This window comes from Crinia signifera, chromosome 7 (genome assembly GCF_055691185.1).
Source record: "Crinia signifera chromosome 7, ASM5569118v1, whole genome shotgun sequence".
Classification (NCBI taxonomy): domain Eukaryota; kingdom Metazoa; phylum Chordata; class Amphibia; order Anura; family Myobatrachidae; genus Crinia; species Crinia signifera.
In genome coordinates this window covers 141,672,884-141,690,688 of record NC_139223.1, presented here as the reverse complement: position 1 = coordinate 141,690,688, position 17,805 = coordinate 141,672,884, and the positions used below count along the sequence as shown (strand labels likewise).

Sequence of the window (17,805 nt, the reverse complement as noted above, 5' to 3'; positions counted from 1 at the left end):
AGATGTAACATGTGCAGATAGAATTAGATTTGGGTGAGTTATTTTGTTTCTGTGCAGGGAAAATACTGACTGCTTTATTTTACACTGCAATATAGATCTCACTTTGAAGAAAAACCCCACCCAAATCTAATTCTCTCTGCACAAGTTACATCTGCCCCACCCGCAGTGCACATGGTTTTGTCCATCTAAGAAGGATTTTGTCAGAAAGAATGAACTAGAATAACCCCCAATGTGAGCAGCTGCAATGAGGGACTAGTCAGGTCCCAACAAGAATATACGAGAAAAAAAGAGAATATTGCAGCACTCATAAATTTAATGAGTCAACCAATATATAAGAAATTATTTAATAAACAAACTTTACATTTATTGCATATAATAAAAATATTTAAAAAGATGTTATAAAAACAATATCACTTGATGTCAGAAGGACCAATTGGTATAACCTGCTCTGGTAAATCTCAACCTGGGTGGAACAGAGGGATGTGTAGTGGCTGGAGTCCAAATGGGGTCCTTAATAACAGCTAAGTCTTCTATAGACTGGGACACCAGCGATCCATTGGGAACCCCATTTGGACTCCAGCCACTACACATTCCGGGAGGGTAGGCAACCCTGCACTAAATCCCTCAGCACAAAAGCTTAGCACATTTCTCATCATGTGTATGCAAATTTAGAAACTGATTGGTTGGTGTCTTATCTCTCGCCACTTTATTTCTCTCTTAAGGTGCCCAATTTAACCCAATCCTGCGCAAATCAGAGGTGTTTGATGTCCCTGTCAGTTCCGGAGCGTGGTCCTGTGCACATCGGTCCTGATAGAGAGCTCGGACCTGCCGCCCGCTTGACCTCTGACTCGGCCCCCTTCCCGACAGCAGGGGACAGGGTCGCATGTGATACATCACATGTGAAAGGACTGCAAGCAATGTATTGCATAGGATCCTGCCTCCCAGGAAGGTCCCGGGTGGATCAGAGGGGGTGGATTGGCCATAAACTGCTGCTGAGGGGGTCGAATGGCCATAAACTGCTGCCATACATCTTTGAAATGTGACATTTAATAATGAATGCTCCTGGACAAGCTGGGTGGTATGGAATACGTGAACTGTCCTGAGGTCAGAGTTTAAGGAATAATGTAGTAGACTAGAATGATTGAAGGTAATTATTAATGGGTTGCTAGAGTAACTGGTGGAACATCCTTTCATGGGCACCAATAAGTGTAAGGTTCTCCCTCGCTATGGGCCTTATTCAGATCTGAGCTCAGTACAAATTTGTTTGGAAAATGGGCAAAACCATGTGCACTGCAGGAGGCGCAGATGTAACCTGTGCAAAGAGAGTTAAATTTGGGTGGTGTGTGCTGAAACTGAAATCTAAATTGCAGTGTAAAAATAATGCAGCCAGTATTTACCCTGCACAGAAACAAAATAGCTCACACAAATCAAACTCTCTTTGCACAGGTTACATCTGCCCCACCTGCAGTGCACATGGTGTTGCCCATTTTCCAAACAAATTTGTACTGAGCTCAGATCTGAATAAGGCCCTATCTGTCAAATTCGTTCCACATTCTTATATTGTTAATAAACCATAATGATATTTTTCATGCCCTTTTTTTAGTTTTTCATATTTCCAGGTGTTATTTAAAAACATGCCATAGGCAAAACAGAGCTAATGTGACAGAATACACCAAATAGTTATCTTCGCCCTGCAGTCTCTTGTTCTGTAGATTGATCATTATACTGTAGGCAGCAAAGACACCTCAAAAGACTTTTACAGATGACATCATCAAAGTTTAAATTGTCCAGTTGTACATGATGAATGCTGAGGGCTTCTATCGTGACTTGAGAAGGGGGATTTCTATTACTGAAAATATGTGAACAATTTATGAAAATTCCTCTTCCAGATGGATAAGCCCATAAATTGCCCAGGTGCAGGGTGTAATTATACTTTCCAGTTGTGAAAAAGAAAATTATCGGTTTTATTTGTTGTTTTTTTGTTTTTTTTTTCTTCATATTTTTAACTCCAGCTACTGTAAACTTATACAGATACTGTAGCTTTATCATTTTCATTAGTCAGCATTAAGTGCTGTTAGTTTACATACTGTACTACAATGCCTGGAATGATAACTTTACCTCATCAATACCTAACCATTCATGGGAACATACTCATATAAGGCAGGATAGACTAAAGAAAAAATTGTGGTAAAACCCCAGTTTTTCTGCGTTTTTACCACATTCTTTAAATGCACCAAAGCCCCTCCCGGCAGAGTTTCCCTGCATAGGGTTACACCCGCTCTAATTGCCATAACCCCATTGAAGCATATGACCTCTCCACAGCGCTGCTGTGTGAGGGATCCAATGCGCTTTCGCTCATGGACTTGCAGATCACAGAACCATAAGTTCAGTCAATCGTGGGCATCACATAGGGCAGCTCTTATCGGGAGAGCTGCCCTTTGCGTTACTCATCGCATATGTCAGTACATATACGATGAGCATCGTGACAATGGGGCGGCAGGATGTAACACCGCTGCATGGTACATCCGCCCATACAGTGAATGGCGGTCAGCACTGTGCTTGGTGTATAGCTCTAGTCTTCCACCAACATTCTGATTGGGCAATGGCTTCAAGCATCAGTATGCTGACACCCATTCCCTGTCTGGGTATAGACAGGGACAAAGCTAGAGAATGTTGCTTGGCCACTCTGATTGTGTGTGGCCACTCTGATTGTGTTTGGCCACTCGGATTGTGTTTGGCCACTCAGATTGTGTTTGGCCACTCTGATTGTGTTTGGCCACTCTGATTGTGTGTGGCCACTCGGATTGTGTTTGGCCACTCGGATTGTGTTTGGCCACTCTGATTGTGTTTGGCCACTCTGATTGTGTTTGGCCACTCTGATTGTGTTTGGCCACTCTGATTGTGTGTGGCCACTCTGATTTTGTTTGGCCACTCTGATTGTGTTTGGCCACTCTGATTGTGTTTGGCCACTCTGATTGTGTGTAATTCACCATCTGAGCACAAATCGTGTTTCCAAAAGATATTTTGGAAGCAACAGTCCTTGGGGCACATACTCCCTGACCCAGGCCAACCAGACTTGTAGGCCCTGTGCACCTGCCCAGTGTGCTTTACTTTAAGATTACCCTGCCCTGCTTCAGTACCAGCAGCATTTAAGCGAACATTGGGGCAGATTTATTAAGCCTGGCAAACAGAAAAACTGGAGATAAAGTGGAGATAAAGTGGAAGGAGATTATGCATCAGCCAATCAACTCCCAACTCCCACCCAAATGTAACTCTCTCTGCACATGTTACATCTGCCCACCTGCAGTCCACATGGTTTGAGAACAAATTTGTACTGCGATCAGATCTGAATAAGGGCAGCTGTGTGGTCTATCTGATAGTGTGTAATTCACCATCCAAGCACAACATTTTTACCTGCATTGAAAGAAACTCTGGAAGCACCACAACTGGAGGCACATACTCCATGGCCGAGGCCGTCCAGGCTTGTAGGAGGCCCTGGGCACATGCCCATTGTGCCTATACTTTACATTAAGATGGCCCTGCCCTGCTCCAGTACAGCAGCACTATAAACACTTGGACTAATTTCATGTTGACTCCTGTTGGCAAAACCTCATTCATTAGTATTGTGGTTATTTTATATCAAGTTGCAGCCTTTTGTTCTCTTTATTTTTTTTCATGCATTACATTTATGTACATTTGGAGAGCAAAAAGCATAAAATCTTACAAGTGTACAACACATATCAAAGTTTAGATAGAGCCCATGCTAGCCCAGAAGTAAATGATTAAAGTTAAATAACTAAGTTCAATGCCTCAACTAAGGCTCATCCATAAGGTTCAAAGGGTGTCACATCAAAGTCCAAACTGGGGACAGAAATAACTTGCTGCTGCATAAAGAATAGCTTTGATTAACCCTTTCAGGTCCAACGTCTAGTCAGGCCCAACAGCCCTTGCGCTAGTAGCAGACCCAATGGTGAGCCACTTTAAAATAAGAACATTAACATCATTCCCCATTCAATGTAGACAAATTTTTTCTAAAAAAAAAATAATTACAATAAATGTAGAGTTACAACTAACCAGAATGTTTGAATTGCAAAAGAAAATTTGGTACTTGTTTCCTAGCACGGCGCCTGCGATTTTGATTGTATCCATCGGGTCCAAAAAAATCGCGTTGATCGCATCGCCTGCAACCAAATCGCATGCGACGCGATCGATGCGATTTTTACATCGGAACCAATGTAAAATGGTCCCTGAGACCCGATTTTACATTGGGCCCAATGTTAAATGCCCCCCAGACCCCAATTTTCATTGCATACCCACCCTGATGGGTCAAATGCCCCCCCATTGTTAACGCCACTACGCGATGATAGTGGGGGTATGAAAAGGTCGGAGGACGCATACCGCCGCCCCTCGCGGGCTCGCTGCGCTCGACACGCTTCGGGTTGGCGTTCATCGTGGGGTGGTGTTAACAATGGGGGGCATTTCACATGTAAAATACCCATAAGGGTGGGTAACATTGTTCCCTATGTAAAATCGTGTCGATGGCATGCGATGGACGCGATGGACACGATTTTTTAAATGTCGGGGAAAAGGCTAAAAATTGCCATGAAATCGCGTCGGTCGCGTCCATCGCATACCTTAAGTTAAGGTATGCGATCACCTGCGACGGGCGCCATGCTAGGAAACAAGTACCGAAAATTTTGACTGCACCTAAGCACCTTAGTACAAACATTTGTTTAAAATAAAGGTATTAACTTGAGATTTTTTTTTATTTTTCTATTTTCTATTCTATCAGAATTGCTGAATCTTTTCTTGTTGAACATTGAGTGAGTTCTATGGATAGTTTTTCCATACCTCCCAACAACCTTTTTTGGGGGGCGTTCCCGCGTCCCCCCCGGCAGTGTCTATTCCTGCAGTCAGACGGGCTGGGGGCATAGCCAGCAGCTCACGGAGTTGCTGGGCATGCCCCCAGAGTGGTGAAAAACATCCACGCCCCCTTTCTGCTAGGACATGACCCCCAAATTTCGGCACGTGAACTGTCCCTCCACGTGGCAGTGAAATGTTGGACAGTATGTTTTTTCATTCTTTACTCATTACTGTCATTTGGTTGTATTCAAGTTACATAGAAATAAAACTACCAATAGGTTGGACAATGCCTCATTTTTGTATTATATTCTGACAGTTTATTTATGCCTTTGCTTCTTTAGTCCATACTGAGGCATTTCTTCTGTGTGCCTTGTTACACAAAGTAGTAAGGCAAAAGACAGAGGGGTGGATGCTCTAACATCCGCACCCCCTTACCGCCTCCTATTGACAGCTACCGCATTCATAATTATCGCATATGCACTTACATATAAGATAATTATGGCAAAGGACAGTTCTTGCGTTAAGAGCTGTCCTTTGCGGTGAGAGTCAGCAGGTCCCATGGGTACCCGGCGGCTCTCCCCTCCCTCCCTTACCCGGCGCTGCTGCTGCTGTGCCAGGCTCTCCTCCTCCCTGCACCCGGAAGTGGATCATAGTGCAGGGAAGAGGAGGTCACAGGTCCGGGCAGCACAGCACTGTGCTGCCTGGATACAGGTGAGGGGGGGTCTTTGTGGGGCGGTGGGGGGGCTGTGCGGGCAGCGGTGGGGTGGCGCGGGGAGGTAAAAACCCTGAAAACCGGGGGTTTTACCACATTTTTCATTTAGAGAATTTCCCCCAGATGCCCAATGATAGCAGCACCATACACATACTTTGTGTAACAAGGCACACAGAAGAAATGCCTCAGTATGGACTAAAGAAGCAAAGGTATAAATAAACTGTCAGAATATAATACAAAAATGAGGCATTAGCACCTTATGCAAAATGCCTAGGACGATTTGAGCCAGATGCACTTAGCTTCAAAAAGTGATAAAGTGAAGAGTGATAAACAACCAGCTGCTCAGCTCCTAACTGATTTTCCAAGTTCCAACCCAGACTGTAACATGACAGTTAGGAGCTGATTAGCTGCTTGTTTATCACTTTCCACTCTATCACCGTTTGAAGCTACCAATGAAACACAAAATGCAGGTAAAAGTACACAATACGGGAAAAGTATGGAGAAAAAAAACACTACTTGCACAGGGAAACACTACTGGAATTACATACTGTATGGCCACACAGGTCAGCACTACTGGACTAATATATAGCAGCACAGGGCAGCACTTATGGACTTCAATATGGCCGCACAGAGCAAAACCCCTGGACTGATAGGGCAGACAGGCATCACCCAATTATTTGGCAGACAGGAAGCACCCAATTATTTGACAGACAGGGAGCACCCAATTTCTTGTCGACAGGCAGCACCCAATTATAGGGCAGATAGGCAACACCAAATTATAGGCCAGACAGGCAGCACCCACTTCTAGGGCAGACAAGGCACTCCTGGACTGATAGAGCAGAGCAGACTTGGCACCCTGGAGTAAGAAAGCAGACACAGTTAGGACCTACCCGACTCGCCACCCACCGACAGACAGAGGCCTGTCCTGTCTCCTATGCTGGGGTGAAGATGGCTCAGATCTTGGAGATCCAAACCCTATCATCCTTACAGGCAAGTTGCTAATTGCATTTGCACCCCTTGCATTACAGCATGGTTTGCCCAGGTGCAAATGTATACCATTTAGCTGCTTTTGCTATTTCAGTCTGATGTACTTGTAAGGACTAGTTATCTATACAAATTACAGTTGATGTTACATGATTAAATTACATTTATTTTTTAACTACTACAACTGAACTGCTGCAGGGTCATTTGGATCTATTTCCCAATCGGAGAGACTGAACGCATCCTTTCTGCCCCATAGCTAACAGATTATTTTTTCTAATACTACTATACAAAAGGATCTAAGAATTATATGGATAGTTCCATACTGGAAAATGATCATGTTTGCAGCTGACCCAAGTAAAGATTATTAAATGATACTTGCAAATTGTTAAGGCTTAAATTGGAACTCCACAATTATATATTTCTTAGCGTATGAAGTGAACCCACTTCCATCCATAAAAGAACCCAAACCATATTTACATACCCTACTGGAATGGCCGGGAGGCTCCCGAAAATCCAATCCCCCTCCTGGCCCCCCAGAAGGGTGGGTAAGCCTACCGCATTTAGCTGTCCCCCAGTAGCCCCCTCATCCGTTGGTTAAATACCGGTATTCCCAGCTCTTCGGGGAGGGGGTAAAATTATGTAAAATTGGTATTTGCTTGCTGGGGTGGGGCTTAATTATGTCAAGCTCTAGACCCGTCCCTAGAACTGCTACAGATTCTCTTCTCTGGGATTCTCCCGCAGAGGAGAGGATGAAGGTTAGCAAGCATGAGCCAAACTGACTAGAAATTACAGTACATGCCCATGATCCTTAAGGCCATAGGCGCTGAAACTGTGGGTGTTCCGGGGCCCGAGCACCCACCGAAAGTTAGGAGCACCCACGGCACAGGCCACGGCAGCGGGGTCCCAGCAGCGGACCCCGATGCCGTGGGCGAGCAGTGGGTGAGTCCCGGGGGGGGGGGGGTCTGTGGGAGCACCCACCAGAAAAAATGGAAATCGGCGCCCCTGCTTAAGGCTGCATACTGTATGTAGGCGGACAGAATGGTTTGTGCACCGGTCTTCATCTGTAACAATTTATATTCCAAATCCAGACTACGAGAATTTGGGGGAGATTTATCAAAGCTTAGAAAGATATAAAGTGAGGAGACTTAAAGTACCAGACAATCATCTTCTAACTCCCGGGAAAACAATATTGATCATATACAATGAACGATGTCAGTAAACAATATCTTTCAGTGATGTCACCCTGACCCGGGGGCTGATTGTGTGAAACTTTATCTCTCTCCATGTTATCTCACTCTAAACTTTGATAAACTTCTCCTGTGAGTTCCAGATGATGATGATGATGAAAGTGCAGATGGAGCAATAGAGGACTTCCAGGCATGAAAAACCTGTGGCAGGGTTTCATGTTATTAGAAAATACTTTGTCTGCACTCTGATGCATTTGTAGGGTCAGTGGAAGCATCTTAAGCTTGCAAGCAGGGCCCTCCAACCTCTATGTCTGTCTGTAATCACCCAGTTTATCTTATCACTGTTGATTCCAATTGTAAAGAGAAACAGAACATGGTCCTTGATTCTGGTTTGCTTGGTAAGCTGCGAACATCTCAGCTTACCGAGCACCAGAGACGCCGCTCATCCGAACGCCTGACCCCCAAAGACAGGGCAGGTGACAGGGCAGGTGGCTGATGTACCCATTGGAACGCCCAGTGTTCTCACGGGGACGCCCATAAAATGCTGGGTGTCCCCATTGGCGATCCCTGTCCCCGCCCTCGTACGCCCCCCGGCCCACCCTGATTCTTGCGAGTGGCTCACTGAAGCCATTCACAAAGTGGAGATGTACATGCGCATAATAGACCATGCGCTTGCGCAGTCCCAAAACATCAAGATGGCGCCGAACTCGCTATAATGCGAGTGAACCAGAATGACCCCCATTCTGTGCAATAAATGTCCTTACAACTTGCAAGAGGAGCGATATCTCACATACCTCATATGTAATATAGTCTAATACTTTTAGGTTTGCCACCTTCATTCAATCCACAAACAATCTGCTTTTGATAATATAAGATTACAATTCATGAGTGGGTCCTCGCGGACAACTTGCACTTTGTTGTGTTGTGACATGTTTGACATTTTACTGATTTTGTTTTAATTATTAAACTAATGCCTGTCGCCAGGGACCAGACAATTTTAAGAGCAATCACTGAAGGCATCAGACACATGCAGCAATGCAGAGGTGAAATTATCAGCATACTACATAAGTGGAAAGGTCTTAAGGCCAGCTAGCCCCAGAAGGTTCCAGGTAACGACACATTCCTTAACACATCAGTAAGCACACTATAATGTTATATATATAATATGTATATTATATATATATAATATACATATTAATGCAGGGTTGCCTACCCTCCCGGCCCACTGGAAAGGGGTAAGAAAAGGGTTAAAGATCCGCACAGACTTGTAATCTGTGTAATGATTTTTGTACCAACTTAATGAACTACTATACTTGACAAATTCTGGTAGTTGCTTGGTTGGTGGTGCGCCCGGCGTTTAGAATCAATGGTGAACACTGGGGGTTTTTTTGTCAGAAGAAGAGTCCGACAAAAGAAAGAAAAAACGCTTTTTGGGCGCACTCGTTTGTTTAAAGATGTAATATGATAATATTAAAACATAGCTTTTATTTTAGACTTTATTTAAAATAAATGGCACAAAAATAATTTGATATTTATATATTAAAATGTAGTGTGATCCTTGGACTGGTTTAGTTCCAGGGAAATTGGTAATGTAGTCACACACTTAATCTGTCATTCAAGCACTGAGTTTATCAGAGGTATGATTACCAATGATTATAGGCAGTGAAATGATTCGATTCCCCTAGGTATGAACAATCTTGTGCTTGATAGCATCTGGTAATACACCTAGTATTGGTAGTATGGGGAAAAGGAAAAAAGATGTCACAGCCTCTATATGGGTTCATAAATTCTTTAATAGACACTCTCTCTGGCAGTCATGTTACAGGTATTTGTTTAATACGGCGGCTTATACCACTAATTTTAATATTGCCACACCTGGGCTTCCCCAGGGGTCTCCCACCTGGGTACTGTCCTGGCCCTCCACTGCTTGGCTTCCAAGTTCGGGGAGGTTTTGGGCAGACCAGTGGGGTATGGTGGCAATATATTAGGGTTTGGTATCTGATCACAAATAACCTGTTGGGCTGCAAAGGGAAGTGGCTCAGCAGGCGCAGCACCTGAGTCACACTGTCACTGAAAAAACAATAATTATATATATATTTTTTGGTAATAGTGCTAAATATTAATGAAAAAAGAGGTGGGTTGGTTACTGAGTGCTATAACTGCTGGGGAGTAGAAAAAACCGGAAAAGAGCAGTATTGTGTGTTACATAAAACTGAAGGAGACAGTCAGCATCAGGGATGGTAGCACAATTAATAATTGGCAGTTTAAGTTGTCACCAAATATTTAAGCAGCTAAGGAGAGATAATAGCATCAAACAGACATTATTCAATTCCTGTATTTCACTGGATACATTAGATCTCCATGGGATACAAAGTAACAAGGTAACTGTATCTGATCACTCATCTATAACAGTTGCAAGATGTTTTTTTGTAACGATATACACGCTGTGATGACAGACAATCTGTGCACAATATGAGGATTGCTGACCGCAGTCTGATGATGGTTATAGATAGTACAAACCCAGTTTGCTCAAAGAAAGCTCATGAATAATTTGTAAAGCACAATTTGGACAGGTATAGCTGTCAGTACAGAGAGCGCTGACCGACTGCTTACTGCAGTAGCGGTGCGCTTGTCTAACCTGATGCCGCTGCCTATGTTAGCGGTTTTGACGGGGATAGGGGGATCGTGGGTTGTCGCGCTGGCTGACGGCGAAGCTGTAAGCAGAGACCGGTCGGATACTCTGCACCGGAGCTGGGCGCGTGAAAGTCTGAATACCTGACCTCGCTGTCAGAGCCGGAGCTCCCTGAGGAGTGTATCGGCGGCGGCGTGTGGACGCTGGGAATTGCAGCCGGTATCAGGTGGACGGTCAGAGAGGTGAGAGGCTGGACATCGGGGCTGTGGACACGTGTTTCGCCTATAGGGCTTCTTCTTGCAGTGCCAAGTCATTTACTACTAACACCACAGCAGCAGCTATCCTTTTATATTGTACAAGCAGTACCAAATCATCCTCGGTCATTCACCACCAACACCCAGCCCTGACATCCCCATCCTCATTCACTACCAACACCCCAGCAGCTCCCAGAATCCCCCATCATTCCCTACCAACACCCCCCCCCCCCTTTCCTCATACACTACCAAAACACGTGCAGGATCCGGGCACCCGCTCCCATACAATGGCAACACCAAAACAGCAATAAGATTCCCCCTCTGTGATGTGCACGGTAGGTTCGCTCTTTATCCAGTGTATTGAGGAGGCAACAGCCAGGGGGTTAAGGAACAGATATAAATTTATTGCCTACAATTTAGCAAAAGCAGAAATCACCCTCTTGACCAACCATGTGCTGCTCCCACGAGGCCAGCTGTACAAATCACTGCCGTCAATAGTAACACTTCAGCATATTAGCACTTACATGACAGTTATGTTCTAACTAGCATACTTTGGCATGAAACAGACTTTTAACACATATTGGACAGAAGCTTACACAGCCAAACAACATCACGCTTACTCTGGACGTCTCCAAGTGACTAATTAATTTATTCTCGTAAATCACTTTATAGTTTACTCATCCCTGCTAAACAGGCATATTATACCTACACTAGGTGAACCAACGGTACCGGTACTCAACTAATGCTCTAGCCACAAGTCTAAAGTTCGGCCTGTACTTTGAAATGAATGTACAATTTCCCAGTATGGCATACCTAAGGGGTAACCCGGCCTTCCTACGGATCACTAGCCTGGACCCCGTGATGTCAGGCCTTCCTACGGATCAATAGCCTGGACCCTGTGATGTCAGGCCTTCCTACGGATCAATAGCCTGGGCCCAGTGATGTCCGGCCTTCCTACGGATCAGTAGCCTGGCCATTACTGGGTGGGGAGAGTTGCCTTGAGGGTCCCCTCTTTCTAGGCAGGTAGGGGGCGATCACTATTGGTCTGTCCTGGAGTAAATGACCAATAAGTCAGTGCACACGTGGGCCCTGCTGGATAAGTGTGGGCTCCTGGAAGTCTCCCTGACACTATCCCCAGTGTACCTTCTAATGCCAGTATGTGGGGAAATGGAGTGCAGGCCCAAGTCGCAGGGGGCGCCCTGTGGTGTCTCAATATAATACCTGTTGCCTGGAAACAGTTGTGGGCTCCTGCCTGTCACTATTTGGTCCCCCGATGTCTGGACGGCTGGTTATCAGGTGAGGGGGGTCTCTGCTCAGGTCGCCCTCCTCCTCTTCTGCTGGGTACACAAGCGTGGGCGTACTGCTGGGTTGTGCTGTGGATCCAGCGGCACCTCCCGTCAATCACCGCCGGCTACTGGGCAGGCGTCGCGTTGCGGCGGATGTCCTGTTCTGCTCTCAGCGTGGTCTCCCTGCTGCTACGCCAAATTCTCTCCTCTACTAAGTGCGGCTCAATACAGCCCCTGCTGCTCATCCCCGATGGCCTCCCACGCAGTCCTCTCCAGCTGCTTCGGGTCTTCCCAGGCTCCACGCTGCTGCCTCTGTCCTTCCTGCCGGCTCCATGCGGACGCACTTCCTGGCGTCCTTCACGCCAGGCCTCTCCGCCAATCGATGCCGGCTCTTCCTGCCCATCCATCACCCCTGGTAGGTCCCGCCCCCTTCAGCTCTGGCACTTGGGGGGAGATATTTAAGCCCCTTGCTGCCGTAATACAGTTAAGGGGCTCTGGCTGCAGTGGGACCCACTGCGGGGTGCCACATCCACCCCTACTTTTCATGGCCGTGTCCTCACGCGACAATGTGAAACGTAAATGTTCCTGGTTCGCTGTTCTGTCCCTTTTGCCAAATTCCGTAGCATTATCTCCTTTAGGACGGTGAAAACGCCTGCGGAACAGACGTCGGTTGGAATCAAACCGGCTTCCCTTACCCGGTACACTACCAGGGCCAGTTTGCTGCCTCAGCACCCTTCTCTCCTTCCACCACATTAAATTCCACCATCTCGCCATCTGCAATGCTGCGCCGGAATTTCCGGGGGTTGGTTCCCTTTATGCCCGTCTGATGGAAAAAAATATAATCTTTTGTGTCATTCCTGTTGATGAAGCCATATCTACTCCGGGCATTAAACCACTTGACGGTTCCTTGTATCTGTGTAGCCAGCACTTTCTTCCCTGCTTGGCTCCTCTGGGCACAGATGGTGCATTGCAGAGTTCGTTCCTCAGTCTGTTTTTGGCTTAACAGTTCTTGCTTCAGTGCCAAAATTTGTTCTTCCGGGCAATTTCTTAGGATGTTCATGCCCAGGATGAAGTGGGACACCTCTCCTTCTGCACCAGTGGTCACCAAATACCCTTGTTTGGGTAAGTGCGTTTGTCCGATTTTCAGGTCGGCCTCCCAGTATCCGGCGCAGGCGATCTCCCGACCGTTGCTAGCGACCAGTTGCAACTGCGTGGGGGGCAGTGCGATTAATGTTTCTCTCCCCCAGTGTTTTTGAAGAGTGGTCAATTGTATCGTGGATACTTGCGACCCGGTATCTATCAGAGCCAGCGTCTCTATCCCGTTGATCAGCACTTTAATCTTCAGACATTGTCCTACGTATTTGGGCCGCCATTTCTCCGGGTCTGGATCTACTCCCGCCCCCCCCCCCCCCCACGAGGTGCGGGCCCTGGCCTCGGGGTGTTGAAGTTTAAAGGTTCCGGACGGTAGCAGTTCTACTCCACGTGTCCCGGTTCCTGACACCGCCTACATATGGGACGTCCTTGCCCATCAAATTGGTCTGTGCTCCGCCGCTCGCTCTCTCTCCTGGGGGTTCCCAGCGGTTTCCCGTCTCTCTGAGTCGTTCTGCCCTCCATCCGGATTTCCTGTCATCGTACGCTGGTGGTCTGGATCGTTGACGCATCTCCCTTTTCATCACCGCCATGCCGACCGTGAGGTTCTCGATTTGTCTCTGCAAGATCTGGAATTGATCTTCTGGTAGATTCTGTGCAGCCTGTATTATCGTGTCCTCGTTCCTCTTTTCTCTTTCAGGGCTGGTAGAGGTGGTTCTTCGGGAATGCGGTTGCTCACAGAACAGCTCGGGGTATTCATCCTCCTGTTTCGTGTGTCTGCCGACCACCCCGATGGCGGCCTCTTTAAAATCTACGAATGTCGCCCCCGGTATTTGTCTACGGAGCAATCTCAGTTGCGTGCGTATGCTTTCCTTTAGGGCTCCTTCTGTCAGTTGTACCATCAGCGTTTCGTCGGCATTTTTCATTTCCTCTGGGTCGATGACTTGGATTGCTCTCTGCATCTCCTGCAAGCTGAGGGCGTAGTCTCTTAGCGTTTCTCCAACTTGTTGTTTTCTCTTGTAGAGCTATAGTTTCAATTCCGGGAGGCTTTTTGTCTTGAATATTGTCAACAGTCTCTTCAATACCTGCTCTACTTCTTTTTTGTGTTCGTGTGGCCATGATATGACTTCGCGGAGGGCAGACCCGGTCAGTTGCCCTATCAAGATTTGGATTTTCTGTTGTTCATGTAGGGTGTATAACAGGAACGTCGACTCCATTATGTTCTTGAATTCCACGAATGTGGTTCCTGCAGACTTGTTTGTGTCTCCACTATAGCTGGGTAACCATGATGCCCCAAAATAATATGGGGGAGTGATCGGTGTAGTTGGCATCGCGGTGGATCGCTGTCCACTGCCCGGTGACACTTCTCCTGTTGATGCTGCTAGTTGCATATTAGCACTTACATGACAGTTATGTTCTAACTAGCATACTTTGGCATGAAACAGACTTTTAACACACATTGGACAGAAGCTTACACAGCCAAACAACATCACGCTTACTTTGGACGTCTCCAGGTGACTAATTAATTTATTCTCGTAAATCACTTTATAGTTTACTCATCCCTGCTAAACAGGCATATTATACCTACACTACGTGAACCAACGGTACCGGTACTCAACTAATTCTCTAGCCACAAGTCTAAGGTTCGGCCTGTACTTTGAAATGAATGTACAATTTCCCAGTATGGCATACCTAAGGGGTAACCCGGCCTTCCTACGGATCAATAGCCTGGACCCTGTGATGTCAGGCCTTCCTACGGATCAATAGCCTGGGCCCCGTGATGTCCGGCCTTCCTATGGATCAGTAGCCTGGCCATTACTGGGTGGGGAGAGTTGCCTTGAGGGTCCCCTCTTTCTAGGCAGGTAGGGGGCGATCACTATTGGTCTGTCCTGGAGTAAATGACCAATAAGTCAGTGCACACGTGGGCCCTGCTGGATAAGTGTGGGCTCCTGGAAGTCTCCCTGACACTATCCCCAGTGTCCCTTCTAACGCCAGTATGTGGGGAAATGGAGTGCAGGCCCAAGTCGCAGGGGGCACCCTGTGGTGTCTCAATATGATACCTGTTTCCTGGAAACAGTTGCGGGCTCCTGCCCGTCACTACTTGGTCCCCCGATGTCTGGATGGCTGGTTATCAGGTGAGGGGGGTCTCTGCTCAGGTCGCCTCCTCCTCTTCTGCTGGGTACACAAGCGTGGGCGTACTGCTGGGTTGTGCAGTGGATCCAGCGGCACCTCCCGTCAATCACCGCCGGGTACTGGGCAGGCGTCGCTTTGCGGTGGGTGTCCTGTTCTGCTCTCAGCGCGGTCTCCCTGCTGCGCCGCCAAGTTCTCTCCTAAGTGCGGCTCAGCTGCCGCTTGATATAGCCCCTGCTGCTCATCCCCAATGGCCTCCCATGCAGTCCTCTCCCGCTGCTCCGGGTCTTCCCAGGCTCCACGCTGCCTCTGTCCTTCATGCCGGCTCCCTGCGGACGCACTTCCTGGCATCCTTCGCGCCAGGCCGCTCTTCCTGCCAATCCATCACCCCGGGTAGGTCCCGCCCCCTTCAGCTCCGGCGCTTGGGGGGAGATATTTAACCCCCTTGCTGCCGTGATACAGTTAAGGGGCTCTGGCTGCAGTGGGACCCGCTGCGGGGTGCCACACCTCCACTTAATGAAAATCACACAAACACAGAAGGACACAGATGAATACACAAACACAGTTTAAGATTAACATTGTGGTATTGTTGCCCCTCTGCAACTGCAGCCTTACTAAGTCTAACAGCAGGGTGGCTTGCAAGGCTAGTCCCTGGCCTGGCCGCTTCAGACAAATGGGGGTGACACACCCCAGTTTCTGGAAATGCTGGCCCCCGCGAACACCTCTACCTCTCAATCAGGCAGAGACAATCAAATTTCAGGTGAATCAGTTGTGATCTACTATGTCCAAAATAGGGATCTTTCCTTTTACTAGGATCATTTACTCTAAGCAATGACATTTTCTTCTCTTTTAACATTTTTGATTGAAGGGCCTGATGCAGAGATGTACTCTCAGGGTTGTAACTCCAGGAGGCAATGGAGTCACCTGCCTCTGGGCGCCAAGGTATAAAGGGACACCTGCCATTGTTACACCTTTTTTACCAAATTCCATCTTGCCTCTGGGCGACTGTGATGAACTTATCCCTTTGTGTACGCTAATGCAATCGCAACTGCAAATGTGTACCCAGCTAATGTGCAAAAATTTGCAAATGCTGCCACAACCTGAAAATATTTCATAATGCTAACCGCGGCCACACAAATCTCAGCGAATGCATACAAAGCAGCAACTTTCGACACAGATCATTCCATTATTGGAGTTCTGAGTAGCCCTATTGTCAGACAGCATGGCTGCAAGTAGCAAGACACTGGAGCTCTTTCTACTGCATACAGGATCACAGTTGGAGTCTAAAATTAGATGCAACACATCTGCATTTCAGTTGCTGCACCTACACTGTTGGCTACAGATGGCCTGTCAATCACTTTGAAAATGAAACCTCACTATGATTGTCATCCATAGCCAGATTAATGATAGGGGGTGCAGATTGACATCACTAGCTCTCCCTCTTGTGTAGCAGCAGGACCAGGCTACCAGAATGTGAGCACAATAGTATGCAGTGCAGACAATGGGGGTTCGGGTGCACCGTGCGATTTTCAGCACACCGATTTTCCCCATCATTGTTGTCCATGTATGGACCTCAAATCTAAAATATCTAAAATATCTAAATAAATATTATACATTGATACAGGGGGAGGCAAGAAGACCTCACAGATTTTAAAGGTTAACAAAAAAGGCATGGAACATGCTATTAAAACTTAAGTACATAATTTATAAGTGCATGGAATACAGTTTATTTTCAATTGGATTTAAATAAAATATAATCCATTTGGTACCCTTCATTTGTGATACACATTCATAGTCCATGCACAAACAATACCAATTACAGGATCAAAAGGTGCTGTCTAATAGCTGCTGTTCTGAGAGGTTTATTTATTTATTATTTATTAACAGTTTCTTATATAGCGCACACATATTCTGCAGCGCTTTACAGAGAATATTTGAACATTCACATCAGTCCCTGCCCCAGTGGAGATTACAATCTATATTCCCTACCCCATGCACATGCACACACAGACATTCTAGGGTTAATTTGTTGGGAGCCAATTAGCCTACCAGTATATTTTTGGATTGTGGGAGGAAACCGGAGTACCCGGAGGAAACCCACGCAGAGGTGTGTAGAGCTCCTCTGGAAAAAGATAAGAGGAAAAGAAAGGGGTAGAACAGCGCTTGGATTCACTGAGTATTAATATAACGTACTATCGTACTAAGTGAGTATCATCACAGTAAAAAAGTAAATTCTTAACATCTAAAACAGCATAATTATTCCTCATTCATATGAAATAAATTATAAATACTAACAATTCTTCAATAAAGCAAATATAAAATATATGGCTCCTTATTGTGGTCTGAATGAATAAACTAATAGATCACCACTGCAATTGATATTGGTTAAAGTTAGATTGCACAGTCAGACCCGCTTTCATACAGTGAGCACTATGGCAAGTGGTGGTATTGAAATCAAATGGATAAAAGTATATAAAGCTGCGGTCTGGTTTTAGCAAGAGGTCCTCGCAGAGATGTGTAATGTACAAAGACAGTGGATGATTGAGCCTCTTGGGAAAAGTGACTGGTCCGGAACAGAGCTGGTGGTCCAGCCACAGTGGAGCCCACCACCCACCAGCTCTGTTCCAGACCAGCCACCATCTGTTCTGGTGCACACTGGTGCATGCCA

The 17,805-nt window shown here is 46.4% G+C and overlaps 1 pseudogene; it reads right to left on the bottom strand.

Moving 5' to 3' along the window:
* Window positions 1–9,609: 9,609 nt before the first annotated feature.
* On the bottom strand, window positions 9,610–9,728 carry LOC146025397 (5S ribosomal RNA; annotated as a pseudogene).
* Between the last annotated feature and the right edge of the window lie 8,077 nt (window positions 9,729–17,805).